The following is a 19,664-nucleotide window of genomic DNA, read 5'->3' on the forward strand; positions in this document are numbered from 1 at the left end:
GATGGAATAATCATTTTGCTAACACTAATGGAGTTAATAAATCATCACGATCATTTTGCTGTCATCATTATCTAAAGTGTTTCAGATGTTTCTTTATTTTGTTGACAGCAAGCCTTGGAAGCAAGAAGAGAATAGTCAATGTTACATAGATAAAGCTTTAACCTATAAAGGTATATTTGTACTGCTTTAGACAAGCAATATTGTTGTGACATTGAGGATCATGAGTGTGCTTCTACTGATATTAGGCTTAACTTGGAACATCTGACTTGGACCAGATAAAAGTGGACTGAACTGATTTCCGTCTTTCATTAGTTCTCGGCTTGATACATGTTTGCCACATGCGTTTCATTTCTCTCTTTCATTAAGTTCTTAATTCTGTGTTATTTAAGAATGGGCTTTACTACAAGGGAATGTGACAATTTGTAGCTCTTAAAGAGCATACTACAATGACTGTTAGAGATGTTACAATAGCTACTGGTCTGGGGGAAATCAAATGTTTCAAGGATCATGCCAGCCCCAAAGGATACAAGATTAATCTTATAGGAGGAGTTCAAAGGACAGAGTGGTTGAGAATGAGAAACAGAACAAAACAGAACACCAAGAACTGGCAAATTAGTGCTTTTAAAACTGCCTGGTTAATCCTTAAAAAAAAAAAACAAAGAATTTCAGTGAAGTGTTTGTTGCTATTTACTTTAAACTATGATGGAAGCTTTTCATAGTTGGAAAAAGAATAAGAAAACCAGTTGAAAAAAGGAAAAACAGTTCATAATCATTGTTGTGAAGAGACAATGCTTATCAGAGGCAATTTACCTAAAAGATGAAGATAAACATACTTTAGTTGCCTGAGAAGGCATCTAAGTTAACCCCCCCCCCCGAAAATCCTCTAGTTACAATTAAAGACAGACTTGGAAAAATGGACTCATTATGATACAAGTGTGGTGATGTGATAAAGAATTAAAGATGGTTTGTTAAAATTTGCTGAATGTAATGCCGAGTCATTTGAAACAAGTGATTACAGCAAAAGCTGAAAATCTTTCATACTAAAAGTTTTTAAATGATGCAAAAAGTTAAGGACTAATTAATATCAATAAATTTAATTATTTTCTCTTTTCTCAGTTCATTTGTTACCGATAAATATTATGCCTTTGAAATGGCAAGAAAGACATAGAAATGATCATTTTGATGTAAGGCATCATAGAGACCTAATCTTGGCAAAGATCACTGCATCTGGGAATAAGATGCCATTTTTGATGAATCTCTCAATCAAAATGGCTTATAGTTCTTGAAACCCCTCATTAAGGCCAGACTGATGTAGTACAAAACAAAGTTAGGTTAAAATTCTATCCAATACATCCAACAACAACAACAACAAAAACATGACCAAGTCTGCACAGAAGGCCCAGAAAGCTGGGAAATGAATTGTGGGATCCCTGTGCATGGTGCAGAAGCCCTCCCCAGCTCCCATACGCTGCCACCTTCTCCCCCCCCCCCCCCGAGGTGCATTATATGCAATAAACTATTTAGTCACTGAGCTTATTAATTTTTTAAATGACAGTGCTAGGAATTTACACATAGATAAGAGCTGGAGAGGAAGTGAGGCACAGGACACACACATTGTAAGAACTGCAATACAGTGGTGTCAGAAGAGTAATAGATTGACGGAAAGATTTAAATATGTAAAAGATTTTGGGAGGAGGTAGCAACTAAACTAAGCCTGGAATAAGGAGAGGAATTTTTATAGGGAAGGGAAGGTAATGAATTTTAGGCACTGGGAATGTCCTCGGTTAATGCAATACTATTTATTTTCATGCAAACACTTGGTTGATATCCTTAAATATTAAATTTCATTCTTTATACATGTTTATACCCATTCTTGTAGTCAATGATATCACCGATGAGATTGTTTATCTTGTCTCTTGGGCTTAAGTGTTGCTTTTTTGGCATCATTTATATTGTTACTTAAGTCATTTATTCCAAGTCAAAGCAGAAATACATAAGACTTCTATAGTGGGAGATTCAGTTACTTCTTTTTCTGCTAGTTCAAAGCATGTTTTAGCACTTTTGTGACAAAACTTGAATTTCTGAATTGAAATTTCTTGAATTTCTAGTTCTATTTCTGACATAGAATATTTTTGATAGTTACTTAAACTTGGTATCCTAGAATATATTCATTGAAAAGATGGAGACAGCATTGATTAAAGTGGCACACAAAGAGAGTTCGTGTATGAACATTTAAAAATATGCCACACTCTAGAAAAAATCATGTAATAACTATATACATCCTCAAGAGTTCAGCAAAATTCATTAACTCATTGTGATTTCCAGTTGTTTCAATCAAGAGGAAAGATTTAGAAAGGATTTCTTCGGAAGAATTTCAGGAAATATACACGTGCTGAACATAAAGGTCCAATAAACCCAGTTAAGAATAAGTGGAGGCACCATTTAATCATTTTGGTACAAAATTCACTGTATGACCACAGTCTACAAGGCTTCATTATTAAAAAGTAATTTTCAATATTTCTGCTGACATTTTTACAGTTATTAAGTACATGGCAATCAGAGGAGTAGAGAATAAAGGGTGATTATAACACAGTAATCCTTTAGTTCCTCCCTGACATTACTTAAAACGTCCCAGAGACAGTTTTGTAAACTTGAAGAGAAAATACTCATTTCCATGTTGCTCTATATTTCCAGCATTGAAAAATCAAACATATTAGGGATATACAAAAAATGTTAGTTGCCTTTCAAGGGAAGAGAATGGCATTAGAAGCAATGGTCAAGCTTTAGAAGTCAAATTAGCCACACTAATCTTTGATATTCTACTGGTGTTTTTCATTTTTCTTTGGTAGAAAATAATGTTTAATTGATAGGGGCAAAACACAAGCTACTGTGTATGTGTAAGAGGTATCCTACTACACCTGGGTGAACTTTACAAGTGAAAACAATTCTCTCTGGCAATGTCTATGTAGGCATGCAGAAGCCCAACGTACATGATGACCCTTGGAAAGATGTGTAAGAAAAGCCATATGTACAGTCAGAGCTTATAGATATCATCATGAAGTTAGAAGCGTCTGGCTCCCACTTGCTAGTGCTTACAATTCCCACCAACAGAATAGCTCCTTTGTGGTATTACTTGAATTCCTTGGTCAATATATTGAAGGAATAATACACTAAGCAATAACTAACTCAGGAAGATTTCACTTATAAGATTAGCACAATGTTCCCTGAGAAAGTAGAGAACAGCATACCCAAGGTATGAATACACAGGAAATGTTTTGGTAGGATGTAAGAGGAAGGGCAAGGTCTCGCCCATAGAACACTGCTGGAGGTAGGTATGGTAAGGTGGGGTCCCACAGCAAGGGACCTGGTTAGCCACTGGATCATGAGAGGAAACTCACAGACAGGGATAGACAGTGGGGAGGACACAACGTGCTAAACACTAATGACAGTGAAGGATTGGGCACAAAGTAGATCAAGTATTTTTGAATTTGGAGGGAATAAAACTATGTCAAAGAACCATGTTGAATCACATAATATAAACTGGGTACTCTCCCACAAGTCTTCTATGATTATACAGCCAGTATAGGCTATTTATTTTTATTCTGTAGGTTATGTTCACTTGAAGCTCAATTAATTACCTCATTTATTTAACAAGGACATCTGTTCTGATATCAAAATAAATAAAAAACATCCTGAGATTTTCAAATACTATATGCTTAAAAATAACCCTTCTAGGGCATCTGGGTGGCTCAGTGGATTGAGAGTCAGGCCTAGAGATGGGAAATCCTGGGTTCAAATGTGGCCTCAGACACTTCCTAGCTGTGTGATCCTGGGCAAGTCACTTAACCCCCATTGCCTAGCCCTTACCACTCTTCTGCCTTGGAGCTAATATACAGTTTGACTCCAAGATGGAAGGTTAGGGGTTAAAAAATAAGCCTTCTATGCCTTTTCCTTTAATGTTACTTTGCATCTTGTATATCCCTACTGATGTACATAGAATGGAAGCTCTTGGAGGGAAGGTACAATTTTAGATTGTGAAAAATTCCTAGCACTCAGCTAGGTCACTGGTCAATAGGAAGTGTTTAACAGTGGTTCCTGAGTTTATCTAATTAAATTTTCACCTGCAGAAAGTAGGAATTTGGTGAGGGTATTATCTGTGTGTATGTACCCAAATATCATACATTACATGTGTACCATCTATTTTAACAGATTAGATAGCAATCAAGTCATATTCTTATTTCCACCAAATACCTTGACTAGTGTCATGTCCATCTTAAGAATGACTCAATAATGAGAGAAGCAGAACCAGGAGAACATTGTACACAGAGACGGATACACTGTGGTACAATGGAATGGAATGGACTTCTCCATTAGTGTCAATGCAATCATCCTAAATCACCCGGCAGAATCGATGAGAAACAACACTATCCACATTCACAAGGAAAACTGTGGGAGTAGAAACACCCAAGAAAATCAACTGCTAGATTACAAGGGTCCAGGGGGTTAGGGATGGGGATATAGACTCTAAATGGACATCCTTGTGCAAACATCAACAACATGGAAAGAGGTTCTCATCAAGGACACATGTCATACCCAGTGGAATTGCCCCTTGGCTATGGGAAGGGTGGGGAGAGGGGAGGGAGGGAAAGAAATATCATTCTTGTAACCAAGGAATAATGTTCTAAATTGACTAAATAAAATTTTCAAATAAAAAAGAATGACTCAATACCCCTTTTGTCAAAAGAATTAAACTTTTTTTTTCAAATTTGTAATTTGCTGTCTGAGTTTAAATGTAACAAAACCTATGGATAGTCTAGTATTGACTTTATATGTTTTTTAAGTTGTTACAGTCTGTATGGCATTACATATTCAAGGATATTTTGCCTAGAAAATTTAAGGAACTGGCACATCTACATGGCATTACTAGGTAATATTCCAAGTAATCAGTCTTTTCCAAGAATACTGGACTATAACGAATAGAAAATCCTTTTTTTGATAATCTAAGTGAACAAGTGCCCATATTCACATACTGTCTTCCCAGAGAAGGCTTTGCAATCCAAAATTGCTTGGAACGAGAAAGCTGGAAAAGAAAAATAAGAGGCAAGAAAAGTGTTTTCGTATCTATGGGCCTCCAGATACCACAGTTCACTAGCTACCCAAATTGTTTTTGGGCAGTTTGGAATATCTCATCAAGTCCTTCAGATAAAATTTGAAATATGGTCCCAGCTGCGCAAAAGATAGTGTTTTATGTGCTAGATCCTGCAGTGCCTGCTCTTGTGATTCACAGGTTTCCAGAAAGAGCCATGGAGAACAGGTAATAGACAATCAGAACCCTCTCGTCAATAAAAGTCTCATATGACTAGACAATATGCTGTGCAAACATAAAAACTGTCCTTGCTAGACAGGAGGAAAGTTATTGCACATAGATAGCCTTAGCTTCTGAAAAGCATTTCCAGGACTTAAAGAGCCTCGAACCAATCCCAAGAGACATTCTTCTGACTGTGCCCAATGACCCCTTGTAAAAGAATTCCACATGACCCTAGTCTTCCCTATGCTCACAAGGACTGTCAATGATGGAGGACTGTGGACAGTTAACACGGTTGTTTATGCCTTGTGTCTTTTCTACTATGGGGAGGAAACTTGGCTGATGGGGTAACTTTTCAATAGATTGATAAAGCAATAGGTAGATACCAATCTTGATAATAGTAAATAATTTTACCTTCAAAGTATTAAACAAAATTAACAGTAAAAAGGAAACTAAAAGGAGGGAAAGAAGGAAACAAACTCAAGTTCTCTCAGTTTTGATCATTTTCTCAAGGTTGCTACAGATCCAAAATGAAGTCAGACTTTACTTTCAATTGTTATCCCTGTCCTAAATTCAGTGCAATTTATCTCCAAGGAACAAGTGATCCCAAAGAAATCAGGATGAATACAATTGTACATTTATCCCTAAGAAAACTTCCCATGAAGCTCTAAAATGGACCAAGGAATGGACAAGTGAGCAGATCTGTCCAGAAATCCTGAATTAGCCATGTATAACAGTGTAGTATTTATGTGGCATGCTGGGTAAAGCCATTTGTCACAGCATGGAAGTCTCTAACATCCACTGTGTGAGAAAGCCATTTGATCTGTGGTCTCATCTTGAAGAATAAGTAAGTTTTCAAAGCTACAACATAACTTTCTAAATGATAACAAGGAAGAAAATAGATTAACCCCTGTTTTTGTTTACTGATGAGAAGCAATGAATCTTGCACAAATAAGGAAGGGTATCAAATGGATGTGAGATGTAGAAGTTCTTTGAAGGCATATTTTTTCCTCCCCATGTCTCTCTGCAAGCAGTAAAATGTTAGTATGGAAAAGATGAGCTTAAGCTTTCATAGGATGCTTGGGGTCAGTAAAGAGGGCTATAATTTTCTGAACATATTAATCAGCGAGAAATTCCAATAAAGAGATCAGTAGAACTTCATCATGGAACCGTATGAAAGAAAGAGCACATGGTCACATGGAAAGAGTGAAGGATGATGGGCAAACAGTTTGACTATTCCACTGGGACCTGTGGGATATCTCGAGAAAGTGAGGAAGGCCTCCTGTAAAACAGTGACCCATCCTAGAAAGCTTTTGGGACAATAAAGATGACCTGGGCATGCAGGTATCGGCTGAGATCTGTATCACCTGAGACACAGAGAGGTTAAATAACTTATTTGAATCTGGGTTTTTGGAACTACAAACCATCAAGTCAAGCTATCCCCTATTTATACACAATAAGTTTATTGGAAAGAGGTTGAACTAAATAGTAGATACTCAATAAATATTAATTCATTTCAAAGCAACAAACACTTTTAATGACATAATATGGACAAGATACCATTCCAGGTACCTGATTTGATGGTAAAGCCCATTTAGGGTTTTTCCCATGCATGTATATATGTGTTTATACTTCATGTACACATTGATGAATGGGTTTTGTTGAGAGATACTCATTAACTGTATACTGACATCAAAGCTCTTATAATCAGCTTGCTCCATAGGCCTGGGTCCTAATCCAGCCTTCTGGGCCTTTTGTTTTAATACATTCGAATGCTTTCCTTTCTCCCATCAGCTGTGAAATGTCTTCTCTATTGCAGTGACTATCCCTTTTCTCAGTGCCTTCGATATAAATGCAGGCATGGCTTCTTGGAAAGCCGTTGCTACAAGGGGATTGCCCACTCTGCAGCAGTAGCCACTGAGATCTTTATGGGCTAATCCTGCACATAATACTTTAAATCAATTTAACACCCAGCCAGCTTCATACAGCCATTACAGAGATGGCATCATATCATCAATAAAAATGATACACAGCCAGCTCTGGAGTTATTCAACAAACAATTCCCCCAAATCATCTTTATTACAGAGAGAGAAACAGATTTCAGAGACAGTATCTTTAATGGTAGAGATTTCCCTATTATTGCATTCACCAATGCTTCCTAAGGAAAGGACAGAAGGGCAGCATCTGAGATCTGCTGGTCAGCACACTGTTTGGGGGAAAAGGAGGAGGGCTATTTATCATGGTGGCCAATGGCTACCATGCCTGCTGAAGCACTGGGCGCTTGAAGGAGAAAACCCCAAATATAAATCAACATAAAAGGAGTTGCTATCTGGAGAACTACAGCTGGCTTTCATAAATAATCCAGTAGCCTACTGAAGAGCATCTGATAAATGCTTCAGGTCAAGATGGGTCAAACATAATAGGAAGGCGGCAGGAATTAAAATACAAGCAAAGAAGAGAAGCAATTGTTTGTACAACTGATGTTTCCCAAGAGAATGTTAGACTAATGGTTTAAAACCTTTGGATGCCACCTCCAAACTTGGCATGGCTAAGTCTCAGATAAGAAAAAGGATGTCTTATTTTATACTATAAGGAAATTGGGTAATGGATGTGGTCCTGGATTGTATGGAAATAGGAGTATTTGGAGGTATAGCCTTCAACTTTGATGATGATGGTGGTGGTGGTATCAAGACTGAACTCAACAAATATACTCTACCCTTTGTTGTCAGGAAAAGAATCCTGGGCTTGCTCACCCATGCATGTAAGTTAAGTCATGGTTCAATTGACCAAACAATAGCTATTGGGCACTTCCTTTGTTCAGAGGAAATGTGCACACTTCTCATGGCTCCCTCTTAGAACCCCTAAGTTTCTTGAACTCAATTGCCCATAGCCCATGGGAAGCCTTTCCTGATCCTTCCTTGTTATTAAGCAATTTTCTGTTCTTTCTGATTGCTTCTACCTAGTAGAATATAATCGACCTGATGGGAGGAGGAGCTATTTTTCTCTGTCTTTAGGCACTCAATAAATGCTCATTAGGTTGTTTGAATTCGTTTTAATGTTTGGACTCCCTAGTTTTTGGATTTAGACCTTATCTCCTAGAATTTATCTTTATGCCTTTCTTTGGATATTCAGCACTTAGAACAATGCCTGGTACATAAGGACCAAGTAAATGCTTAGGGATCCATTGTCTAGTACCTGATACATTGTAGGTGCTGAATAAAAACTTGTTAATTTATTGGGTTTTTAAAAACCTTTTTGTCTTAGAATCAGTACTATTGTATTGGTTCTAAGGCAGAAGAGTGAAAAGGGCTAGACAGTGGAGTTTAAGTGACTTGCCCAGGATCACATGACTAGAAAGTACCTGATGCAAGATTTGAACCCAGGACTTCTCATCTCTAGGCATGGCTCTCAACTGACTGAGCCACCTAGCTGCCCCACCCCCAATTGCTAATTCATTGTTAATAATTCTTATTGTGGCAGGTATCCTTAAGGAGGCAGCACTCCTTAACACTTTCATGTCCATCTAACAAGAAGTGGGCGAGAGCCCAGGACATTTAGAAACACCAAGCACCACTGTCATTGTTCCCATTTCTGGTCAGCCATCTCACACAGTCCATTTATTCAGATCAAAGGCCCATTTCCTTGGATTGCCCATTTAAGGACTTTCGCAATGTTTTATCTCATCTATTCAGGTTGTCCCCTTGTATGTATTACACAAACTGTGCTCCAGCCAGGCTGGTCTACTCATTCTCTGAGGAATATTCCTTGCGCTGTTTGAGCCTTTGTTCAGACCTTTTCCCTTTCTGGGGTTTTTCTCTCTAACTAGCCACATTATACTCATTTCTCAAATGCCATCTTCTCTAAAAAGTTTTCCTATACCCTCCCCCTCTCTCCTTTTGCTTCTGTCTTTTTCTCCTTCCTTTGTGTCTGTTTTTCCTCTCTTTGATCCTTTCCTCACTCCCTCTTCTCTCTCCTCTCTTTCATCTCTTCCCCTTTCTCTCCCCCCCATCTCCTCTTTCTCTCTCTTTCTCTTTGTCTTCTCTCTCAGACCTTCATTCTGTCTGTCTCTTTTTTCTTCAACGATGAGGTGATCTGGTCCTGTAATTTCATCAGTATAGGGAACTCCCAGTGTGGAAACTTCATCTATGTATACAAATTGGCAGTTGCTCTATTACTTCTGGTCTTGAAAAGTTGCCAGGCAATACTGAAAGGTTTTAGTGTAAGCCTTCCAAAATCTTTGAGCTGGAAGGGTTCTTAGATATCATCTACTGGAACTCCTTTATTTAATTGCTGAGAAAACTAAAAACATAAAGCAGTATATGAGGCATCATTGACCATGTATGGCTCGACTCTCACTATCTAACAATCTCTATGAAATCAGGAATCATGGCATACCCCTTTCCCATTATCTTATTATTCATTATGCAAAATAGGGTTTTTGGTAGTTACTGTGTAGACAGAGTAACCACAGAGCCCTCACTTCTGTCTTAATCTTGCGCTGAACAAAAATACTAAACGACTCTGCCTTATTCTCTTTCTTCTGAAAGCGCCCTGAAATCTTCTGAGAACCAGGGTATTTGGAAAATATTAACATTGATACTAACTTTTGATGAGGCACCAAAATTAAATTGGACTCATTCCACTACTCTACTGGAAAGAAGAAACAATATTCCTGTGAGAGACTGTCTGCTAACAGCTAGTATCTTAATAAATAATTTGGATGGGACTTATAGATTGCAAAAGTAATTATAGCCACTTAAAATGTTCTCCTTTTCTTAACCACATTTTACAGTGGGGAAGAGCCTGGGAGAACAAGTAGGTAGAAACATTTCTAAACACAAGCTACCAGAAAATATCATGATTATTCCCTGCTGGTATATTGTAGGCACCCTCTACCATTTGAAGAAAGGTCAGGTAAGGTTAAAATCTATTTTCCAAGTTTAAACCTCTATTCCTCATTATTAATAGCACAGTGACAGGGGTTTTGTTGTTCCCCTGATAGTTTTAATTACAGACATGAAACTTGGGGAATGAAGTAAATAATTAAATTTTTCTTATTCTGAGTGGTTTGCAGAAATGAAAATGGTTTTCCCATAAAGAAAAAAAATGATACAATGATACGCCATCTCAAAAGTTGTGTCAAACATTCCTCCTACTATAAGATTTTAATTTAACCACATTAGAAAAAAATTGGGGTCTTATCTTTCTTTCCTTAAGCAATTCAGCTGTACATGTAGTCAATGGGGCACTGTAATATTTATGCAAAATACAAGTAAAAGGTTATCGTAGATCCCAATTGCATTTTAAATTCTCTTTGTATCTTTCCCAATTTTTATAGAAAGTGAAAAGGGAGGCTGATTGTAAGAATGGACACCATTAAATCCTCTGTTAGTTGACTTGAAGTTTTGAAACTCTTTTAGATCCTCTAAATTTGCATTTAACAGAAACCTCAGAAGCTCATCTCACTTCAAAACGTGGGTCCTGGGGACCCCAGAGAAGAGAAAGGAGAAAGGCAAACACTAAAAAATAATCTGGAGAAAACACAGTGATTTTGGGAAAGGAAGTACTTATTAGTAAATAAAATGCACATATAAATATGAAAGCTCTCTTCTTCCAAAATCCTGACACCTAATGGCTCACCACCAAGAAAGTCCCCACTTAGGGAATTGGAAGAATCATTAGCCCAATTATTTCATTTTTTTGAGCAAGATATTAAGTCCTAGACTTAATGAATTTCTTGCCTTGAAAATTTCTTTGGAGGTACAAAACAAAAAATAAAACGGTCCTTGCCATTAAGAAGTTTAGCTTATGTTATATCATTCTAACAGTGCAGCCAGCATGTACATACATATATACACATAAATACAAGTTAATTTACTCTAGCAGCTAGGGGGATCAGGAAATGGTTCATCTAAGAGGTGCCTGTAAGTTGAGCTTTGAAAGAAAAATTAAGGGATTTTGAATAAAAGTCATTAGATATGTCAATTAAGAGATCAACTGTGACTTCAGAGAGTGCAGTTTTGGTTAAGTCATAAGGTTAAAAAGCCAAACTCCAAAGAGTTTGGAAAAGACAAAGAGAAGTAGAGGGACCTCCCCAACTGTTTTTTAAACTCTTACCTTCCATCTTAGAATCAATATTGTGTATTGATTCCAAGGCAGAAGAGTGGTAAGAGTTAGGCAATGGGGTCAAATGACTTGCCCAGGGTCACACAGCTGGGAAGTGTCTGAGGCCGGATTTGAAGCCAGGACCTCCTGTCTCTGGGCCTGGCTCTCAATCCACTGAGCCACTCAGCTTCCCCCACCTCTAATTTTTTTAGGGGTGGAGGAGGCCTGGGAAAGTCTGTGATCAGCAAAGAAAACCAGTAGAAAAGGAGAGAACAAAGATGAAAGATTTGGAAGAGGACATGATAGTTGGATTGATTTGATAGAAAAGACAGAAAAATGACCTATTCATCAGAGATGGGAATAAATGAAGAAACAACAGGGGATAATGCCATGTTTGGGAGATTTAAGACCTCTTAGGTTTTTTCATCTCATGGTAAATGGTCTCTATTATAGTACTTATGTCTCAATTAGAAAACATGACAAGTTCAATTGCTTAGGTGAAGTTTCTCATGCTGACTGTTTCTTAAATCAGAAGCTAGGGATTTGATGGATCAAGTAATATTAAACTTATTTATTCACCCTATGATGCAGGGAGTTTCTGTTTCAGTGCTATCATTCATTTGGCAGAGTGAGAGTTTCTGATACTATTCCTTAAAGGAAAACAGAAATATCGAACTTTACACCAAATCTTTAATGATTGCTCAGTTGAAGGCCATATCATTGATATAGATGTTTTTAGAGCCATGGAGCCTAGGGTATCAAATTTTAGCATAACAGTTGTTGAGCCAGTTATAGACAGTACCAGATAGGAATTTAAAATGAATCCAAGAGATCAGATTGCATTGACTATAAGCAATGGCTGCCAAAGATTACTTGAAGGAAAGTGGAAAACTCCCTATATCTGTGATAATTCGATGAGAGTATGTGGGTATGTGTGTGTTTATACTTTTGTAAAAAGAGAAAATTTCAATATATCTAGCATTTAATAAACCTGAATACATGAGATGATACATACTATATTAAAAGAAAGTTCAAGTAGAACTAGACCAACATCTTTAGCCCTTTTCTCTTGATATATATCTGTATATACCTGTCTATCTATCATCTATCTATCTGTTTTTGTATCTGTCTATCTGTGTCTCTATCTGTCTGTGTGTCTGTGTGTCTGTGTGTCTATCTATCTATCTATCTATCTATCTATCTATCTATCTATCTATCTATCTATCTACAATGTGCCTTTCTTTCTCGTATTCCTTACATTTGGAATAGATCTGAGCATGAAAATGGATGTTTTTAAGACTGTCCTCAATCCCACATTCCCTGCAGAATGCAAAGATCTGTTTTTCAGAGATAGACTTACATCATAGTTATGGATTCAAGGAACACTTTTCTAATACATCCCTGTCTGAGCAATAGCGGTCTTTTGCTGTGTGGGACACCAAGGAAAAAGAAATCACTTTCTATGGGAGAATAGAATCAAAATTGGACTCCTAGGCCAATTCTCAAGCTTAAGAAAACAACAACAACTTATAATTAGGAAAAACAACTCCATTCTATTGTTGTAAGGGTGAAAATACCATTGCTATTTTTCTCTAGATACTTCTATTCACCACAAAACAGAATTATAACCTTCTGAAGTTTAATCAGAGTAATTAGTCCATTTTCACATGGAATATATTTCTCTCTCTTTTCAAAGAAGTGAGAACAACCTTGAAGGATGATTTAAAGGAGCCTTGGAATGGGTATCAGACACTGACTGTTTCTCTTCCTGGAATACTCTCCATCAGTAAAAGGAAGTCCTTCTACATGAAGCACTTTCCTCATCTCTGTGGCTTCCCCAACTCATTCCAGTTGTTAGCCTATTGTCTTCTCCTCCAAAAAACCTGTAGATATTTTGTATTGAACTGCTGTTTATTCACACTTCCCTAATACAATGTAAGTTTTCTGGAAGGCAGACAGCTTCATTTTTATCTCCCTTTCCAAGGCCTAGCACTCAGTCTATCAAAAAATTGAAACTAAATAACTGCTCATCGAATAAATGAATTACTTAATCCTGTCGGTGCTAATTGTCCATTTTTGAGTGGCAGAGTAATACGACAGTATTGGTGGTTTAGGAAGCATAATTTGGAGGAAATGACCAAATTACATTGGAGGGAGAAAGACTAGAAACATGAGGCTAAAAGAACAGAGAAAAGGAAAACCAAGAAATGTCTTAGTCATGAAATCTATAGGGAAAAAAGTTACAAAAACAACAGGTTACTCAACTATCTATGTTGCAGAGAAGTAGAGGAAAATGAGGGCTGAGAAAAGGCTATTGAATTTGGAAAGTAAGGGAAAGGGGTAATTTATGGCTTTCAAGTATATAGTTTGCTTGTTTGTTTATTTCTGCTTCCCTTACCTTCCTTATTACATATTGGTTTCAAGGCAGAAAAATGGTAAGGACTAAGCAATGGGAGTTGAGGGACTTGCCCAGGGTCACACAGCTAGGAAGTGTATGAGGTCAGATTTGAACCTAGGACCTCCCATCTCTAGGGCTGGATCTCAAGCCACTGAGCCACCCAATTGCCTCCTCAAGTACATCAATGAGATCAGGGTTAGAGGTTAGATTTAAAGAATTCAAAGAGGGAAGAAGTGAGGAGGAAAAAGAGGCAGAGGGTACAGTTGTCTCATTTGATAATTTTGGAATAGAAAGATGAAAGGAAATATATCTAAAAAGAAAAGCTAATACAAATGATTTCCCCTCAAGATTGGAGAGTTGAGAGGATCCTTATATAGCAGCCAGGTGTGGTTGTTCAGTTGTGTCTGACTCTTTGTGACCCATTCTGAGGTTTTCTTGGCAAAGATACTGAATCGCTTTGCCATTTCCTTCTTGGGCTCATTTTCAGATAAGGAAACGGAGGCAAACAGGATTAAGTGACTTGCCTGGGATCACCCAGCTAGTAAGTATGTGAGGCTAGATTTGAACTCAAGTCTTTCTGTCTCCAGACTTAGTGCTCTATCCCATATGTCATCTAACTCTCCTATATGAGGAAGGGAGTGGAACTAAAGGTATTAATAGACTGGGGTGAAATGGGATAGATTTTGTGGCTCCACAACCAAGTAAAGGTGAACAATCAGAATGAATTGGTATGGATTGGAGGGATCCATGATAAAAAGAAGGATACAGAGAGTCAACACCATTTTTAAAATCTCACAGGTAGGTTAGTTCAACATGACTAAAAGGTTCAAGGTAGCATCCTCGTGGTAAATTCTCGATACCTGATAACTTTTTCTGTGTAGGTCTAAATTAGAAGCAAAGTATAGTACACAGAGGCAAATTTCCCAACAGTCAGTGCTATGCCAAAGTAGAATAAAATGTTTCAAAAGAGAGGGGCTTTGACCAGAGGCTGGATGATCACTTATCAACCCGCCTGGGTATGTTGTAGAAGGTTTCTTCTTCATACATGTGTTAGATTAGATGGCCAGTGTGGTCCCCTCTTATTTGGACATTCCTGTGCTTCTACAGTGTAAAGGCTTTTGAGTCAACAACAATAAAAAATGATCGGCTCTCTTAGCTACAACAAAGGACAATTTGACATTCTGTAGCATACCTTCAAGGATAAAAAGAAGGAAAAGCACGCAAACCAAGGGCCTCTTCAACTAATTCAGTCTCATCTTATTTTTTGATTTATTTATCCAGTAGGTGCTACCCATTGAGTTAAAAGCATTAAGTATATCTTTTATAGTAAAGTAAGAAGTTGTTTAACGACATCACAGAATCCCCTGGGGTGCAGTGCCCCTGGAATAACATGTCAATGGAGTAATTGTCAGACTAAACCAGGCATACTGGTAATGTAAAAGGGGAGCTCTCAGTTATTTTAATCCTCTTTTAGCAATATTGCCAGCACTAGATTGTGACTGTTTGAGAAAGGAAATAGGGTGATACTGGAGAAAATGACAAATATAATTGCAACTGCTTTAACTCCAAGCATAGGGCTAGATCACTCTGTCTCCCAGTCTGGTTCTGTAACTCCTATAATAAAACATCTCTCAAGAAAAGAAAGAGGAGAAAGGAGAATGGATAAATCATGTCAGAGGGGATTTTTGTTCCGATATGAACATCTCTCTTCTTGGATCTTCATCGAGATCACTCCTTCCAACCATATGTCCCTCAGGGTTCATTTCTGGGCTTTCTCCTCTTTTTGCTCTATTCTATTTCACTTTGTGATCTCATAAGCTCCTATGGATTTAATGGTCATTTCTATGTTCATAGATCTATCTTTCATCCTCTATTCTCTGCTGATCTCTAAACTCATATTTCCAACTGTTTATTAGATATCTCAAACTGGATGTCTCGTAGACCTCTTGTCTATGACCTGAGCATATCCCAAACTGGACTCATTATCTTTCCCCTTACCCCAATTTTCCCTATTACTATAGAGGGCAACCCTATCCCTCTATCCTCCCAGTTCCTCAGGCTTATACACTAGATGTTGCCTGGGACTCTTCACTACTTCTCACCCCATATCCAATCTGTTCCCAAAGTCTGCCAGTTTCAACTTTGCACCATACCTTTTATCCTGTGACCATTCCACTTCATCCTTGAACTACTGTGGTGGTCTACTGAGATGCCTCTCTGACTCAAGTGTTTCCCCATTGCAATCTAATCTCTATTCAGCCACCAAGGTAATTCCCCTAAATGAATATATCCAGGAATTTCTCAACACCTTAAAAATATTATCTAATTTGGAGCAAGAGCTTAAAGATGACACTTTCTTTTTTCCAGAAAAGAGATGGTCAGAGTTTTTTTTTACTCTCCAAGAGGATAGTTATAGTAAATATGGCACCAGCAAAGAGTGATTTTTTGTATTTATCTCCTCCATAGGCCACCATGTTCCTTCAAATCTTTATGTTGGACCCAAATTCAATGACAGTTCCATTAATAAAGACTTGAGAAAAAAGATAACATGCAGGAAGTGATAGCAATATTACTGGAACTTCTAGATCTGTTCTTCACTTACTCTGATCAAAACCACTTTTTAAATTCATTTCAGGAAAAGCCAGAAAAAAATTCTCCACTCAAAATCTCCAATAACTTAATCCTACCCTCTTTACCTTAGCATTTGGTAAATGTAATACAACAGGGCGGCCATTTTCTTTGAGACACAGAACAACAGAATCAATCTTGCCCGAAGGAAAAAAAATCCATTTTCTCAGATGAAATGGGCTCAGGAGGTGATTTTCCAGTCAATGCTACCTGAGAGAGGGCAAATGTTCTCTAAGAGCTTTGTATTTATTTAAAAAGGAACCACAGGAAGGCTCACTTAGTCTTTTCTTCTTCCTTTAAAATATCAGTACATCAGTATTGGACATTATTTGGGAAAGAAATAATCAATTCTCTCCCAAGTGTGCTAGCAATAAAGGTAGGCTTTATTTATATTCTAATTAGGTATAAACTACTGCAAAACAATCAATTCAATTGAATATGGCTGTGGAAGGCAGTTTTAGTTCAATTTGGGAGGGCAATTGTTGAGGAATTCTCTGATCTTTCAGTTGTCTGAATGAAGAGCTAAGGGGGAAGGGGGGGAGGTCATTTGGGGACAGTATACTGTTAGAGATAAACATGGTTTCCTTTCTTTCTTCCTTTCATCTTTGCTTCTTTCCCTCCTCGCTTCCTTCTTCCTTTCTTCTACCTGGGTGATCTCTTAGATTTAGAAAGCTGCCTGCTGTGGAAAATCCATCCACTGATATAGATTAGCAATTCTTCTCTATCCTGTAGTCTTTAAGTTTCGTCATAGTAGCAAGGTATCCCTAACTGACCTAGGGTGTGTCAAAGGTTGGACTTGACCTCAGAATTTCCTGACTATAAGGTTGGTCCCCATTCCATTGTTCTAGCTGGCCTTTCTTATATTTTTCCTTAAAGTGAGAAAAAGAACAAAAGTGCAGATCGCTATTTCGAGGGATATTTCTAGGGATAAATTCAACTTCTTATAAAAATGTGCACTAAATACCAAGTCAATGAACATTCTTTCATAAGTTTGTTAGAGGCTTAGAGCTTCCTAAATTCAGATTTAAAATTATCTTTTAAAAGGCTCACGCAAAAATCAATCAGCCTCAAAGTACAAAGGAACTTCTGTATCATGGCAATATTAAAAGACAGGAATAACAATGACATTACATAAAGTTAAAGGGTAGACATGCTATAATTTGGAAAAGATGATTGGATGTCTGGTCTTTGAAAAAATGTAACTAAAGAGTCATGTTATAACTGAGTCATGTTATAATTCTACCATGCACAACCTTTTAGCTTGTATTTGATTTTTGGAAACATCAAAAAAATAATTCAGAATTTGGTAAATAAAGTGGATGATCAAACTAGGGAATATAGTATTAGGTCAAAAGAAAAGTGTAAGAAGAAAGTAATGAGTCTTTCTCTTGTATGGCCACCCAAAAGACAAATTAGAGATTGCTTTTGACCACTAACTACATGTCTGCCAAAAATGTTACCCAGTTTAACAAATAGCACCATCCCAAAGTCCACACAGGGTGTCTTTCTTCACTCTTTCCTGCTTTCCTTGCTGTAGGTCTCTTGAGTAAAATATAGGAGGAACTGACAACTGGGTACATTTTAAAAATGAAATTAAAACCAAAAAGGATATGGTGAGCATGTAGGTTTTGCTTTCTCTTTGTTTTTTATTCTCCCCTTAAATCAGTGTACAGAATGTTAATATATATATATATATATTGAAATTTATATTCTGTTGCTATTAAAGAGTTGTCAATCGACATTTCTCTATAGTTCTCCAAAAAATGATTAAATGGATTTTTCAATCACCCTGTGGTATACCATACATTCTCATTTTCTGGCCCAAGTATTTTAGTGGGATGAATAATGAACCTGCTTCAACTCAGGGTCCAGTTTGAAGAAGTGAATTAAAAAAGTAAAATATACCCCTGACTTATCGATTAAATGTACTTTCAGTTTTTCAGAGTTTATCAATATCAGCTTTAAAAAAAGGGTGATGGGAGGCAGCTGGTAGCTCAGTGGATTGAGAGCCAGGCCTAGAGATGGGAGGTCCTGGGTTCAAATCTAGCCTCAGACACTACCCAGCTGTGTGACGAATCTGGGCAAGCCACTTGATCCACATTGCCTAGCCCTTACCACTCTTCTGCCTTGGAACCAATACCCAATTCCAAGATGGAAGGGAAGGGAATTTTTTTAAAAGGGGGGGTGATAGGTAACTTATTTATTATAGCCAATTTATTTTAAAAGTCACATATCTTTGAAACCCAAACATGAATCTGTCTCACCCAAATTGAAGGAAGATCTTGTTCATATTGAAAGCTTTTGCTCAGTGACATGACTAATGCCATCTTACCTTTCTTTCTTAACTTGAGGGCCAGCTGATGACTCGTTTGTCTTTTGTGGTGGAGGGTAGGACCCAAAGACTCATCACTTTTGGCTACAGTGATACTTTGGAAATATTGACTCAGAAAGTGATTGGGAGATATCTCAATTTCTATTGATTGAAAATTCTTTGGTGATGGAAGTTTATTTTCACCTTACAGACTGACATGGCCTCCATCAAACTCTGCTTATAGTCAACTGAGGCTAACAAAACTTGTTGGCATAGTAAGGACCAAACTGTAGCAATTTCCTGTTCAAGAGCTGAAAATTACCAAGATGTAAAGAATGGAAGAACTGGGCTCACACTTAAACTACTAAATGCAAAAGAAACCTTTCGGCATGGAATGCATTTCTTTGAATCTCACACTAGCATACCAAATGTAGAGCTGCCAGTTAAATAGGTCTTCCCATAAGAAAAAGAAGGAAAAAATGAGGGCTTAAAGGACTCTTAAAATTTATGCCAATAAAAATGAGGGGATGCCCATCAATTGGGGAATGGCTGAGCAAATTGTGGTATATGTTGGTGATGGAATACTATTGTGCTAAAAGGAATAATAAAGTGGAGGAGTTCCATGGAGACTGGAACAACCTCCAGGAAGTGATGCAGAGCGAGAGGAGCAGAACCAGGAGAACATTGTACACAGAGACTAATACACTGTGGTATAATCGAACGTAATGGACTTCTCCATTAGTGGCGGTGTAATGTCCCTGAACAATTTGCAGGGATCTGGGAGAAAAAAACACTATTCATAAGCAAAGGATAAACTATGGGAGTGGAAACACCGAGAAAAAGCAACTGCCTGAATACAGAGGTTGAGGGGACATGACAGAGGAGAGACTCTAAATGAACACTCTAATGCAAATATT

General features: G+C 37.6%; 1 protein-coding gene across 3 annotated transcripts in view; it reads right to left on the bottom strand.

The window, feature by feature from the left end:
* The window catches only part of LOC100022865 (protocadherin-11 X-linked), a 575,820-nt gene that overhangs the window by 253,348 nt on the left and 302,808 nt on the right, over nucleotides 1-19,664 (bottom strand). The gene's annotated exons all lie outside the window — the stretch shown is intronic.

The sequence above is a fragment of the Monodelphis domestica genome, chromosome X, assembly GCF_027887165.1.
Source record: "Monodelphis domestica isolate mMonDom1 chromosome X, mMonDom1.pri, whole genome shotgun sequence".
Classification (NCBI taxonomy): Eukaryota; Metazoa; Chordata; class Mammalia; order Didelphimorphia; family Didelphidae; genus Monodelphis; species Monodelphis domestica.